Source organism: Sus scrofa, unplaced genomic scaffold, assembly GCF_000003025.6.
Source record: "Sus scrofa isolate TJ Tabasco breed Duroc unplaced genomic scaffold, Sscrofa11.1 Contig958, whole genome shotgun sequence".
NCBI lineage: Eukaryota > Metazoa > Chordata > Mammalia > Artiodactyla > Suidae > Sus > Sus scrofa.
In genome coordinates this window covers 102,385-104,537 of record NW_018085359.1, presented here as the reverse complement: position 1 = coordinate 104,537, position 2,153 = coordinate 102,385, and the positions used below count along the sequence as shown (strand labels likewise).

The window sequence follows — 2,153 nt, the reverse complement described above, 5'->3', positions numbered from 1 at the left end:
CTGTTATCTTCCATCAGGTTTTATCCCAAGAGATTGGACATAGTTCCCTCTGCCATACAGTGAGTCCTCATTGCATATCCATTCTAAATTTAATAGTTTGCATCCACTAACCCCAAACTCCCATTCCATCCCACTCTAATTCTGTTCAGTGGTGATTTCATGTTCTTTCCCTTCCTCAGCCATCCAGCTGAGGCATCAGCAGCATGGAACCAGGAAATCAAACAAGTGTTTTAGAATTTTTACTCCTGGGACTGTCTCAAGACTCAGAGCAGCAACCCATCTTATTTGGGCTCTTTCTGTCCATGTTTGTGGTCACCATGTTTGGGCACCTGCTCATTATCCTGGCCATCAGCTCGGACCCCCATCTCCACACCCCCATGTACTTCTTCCTCTCCAACCTGTCCTTGGCTGACATCTGTTTCACTTCCACCACCATCCCAAAGATGCTGGTGAACATCCAGACACAGAGAAAAGCCATCAGCTATGCGGGCTGCATCACACAGGTGTATTTTTTCATGGTTTTTGGAGGTATGGATACTTTTCTTCTCACTGTGATGGCCTATGACAGGTTTGTGGCCATCTGTCACCCCCTGCACTACACCGTCATCATGAACCCCCGTCTCTGTGGTCTAATGGTTCTTTTGTCATGGGTCATCAGTTTGTCATACTCCCTGATCCAGAGTCTGCTGATGTTGTGGCTGTCCTTCTGTTCCAACTGGGCAATTCCACACTTTCACTGTGAACTCTCTCAGGCCCTCATGCTTGCCTGCTCAGACACACTTGTCAATTACATCCTGCTATAGCTGGTGACTGGCTTTCTTGGCATTGTTCCCTTCTCAGGGATCCTTTGCTCCTACCCGAATTGTCTCCTCAATCCTGAGAATCTCATCAGCTCATGGGAAATACAAGGCATTTTCTACCTGTGCATCTCACCTGTCTGTGGTTTCTTTGTTCTATGGGACAGGTCTTGGTGTGTATCTCAGCTCTGAGCCATCTTCCTGGAGAGGTATGGTTGCTTCGGTGATGTACACTGTGGTCACCCCAATGCTGAACCCCTTCATCTACAGCCTGCGGAACAGGGACATCAAGAGGGCTCTACAAAATCTACTTGGGAGAATACCCTGCGTTCAGTGATGGGAACACTGGTCCAGGGGTTTTGAGTTGACAATCGTAGCAGAAGTTGGCTCAAGAAATTGTGCCTCTTAATCACATTGAATTTTGTTTCTCACTGATACTCCATTAGTGGCACTGGTCAGAATTTGGCCTTGGGAGGACGTTGTCTTAACCTCTTATGATGATTGCTTGATTATCCTCAATTCTACTCTCCACACCCCCTCCTTTTATTTATCCATTATGGCCCCTCGATTTGCATTTCCAGTCCTGCATGTTGATACCAGCCACTTCAAGTACAGACTCATTATTGTTGAATGAGAAATTCTGAAATAATGCATTGGAGTACCTGTTGTGGCTCAGTGAGTTAAGAATCTGACTATTCGCCATTAGCCTTTCCCACTGGTTTAAGGATCTGTCTTTGCCACAAGCTGAGGATATGGATCCTGAGTTGGCATAGGCCTCAGCTGCAGTTCTGATTTGACCCCTAGGCCAAGATCTTCTATATGGTGCAGGTACAGCTATAAAAAAAAGATACACCACCTTTTATCAACACCAACACTTGTTAGTTCTTATCAAATGTGTTTATGTGACAGTCCTTACTGAGCACCATTGGTGTGCCAGGCTGTTGTAAGTATCTGCAACATAGCAGTGAAGGGGGGAAAAAGGACAGGATTCTTTACCCTCATAGAGCTTAAATTCTAGATCTCAGAGTTTAACAGATCCTGTCATATGTCCAAATAGAAAATACACTGAGGGGTGAGTTATTTATTTGGTTATTAGTGAGGTTGAACTTTCTTCCATATGTTTTGTACATTTGCAGATAAGCTATGAAAATGTATCACTGGAGATAGGAAAATGGAAAGCCCCAGAGTATTAGAACTGATCAGGTGCTAATAAGTCTTTGGGTCTAGTTGCCTAATTTTACAGGTGAATTTATTGAGTTGGAAACACAAGAGTCCAGATGGTGATGAAACCTGACTGAAAGGGAACAAAATTTCAAGTCTGGTGCCAGGACATAGTGTTGGATTACAAATAGGGAG

General features: G+C 44.4%; 1 pseudogene; it reads left to right on the top strand.

The window, feature by feature from the left end:
• Nucleotides 1-203: 203 nt before the first annotated feature.
• On the top strand, nucleotides 204-1,134 carry LOC110259177 (annotated as a pseudogene).
• The last annotated feature ends 1,019 nt before the right edge of the window (nucleotides 1,135-2,153 follow it).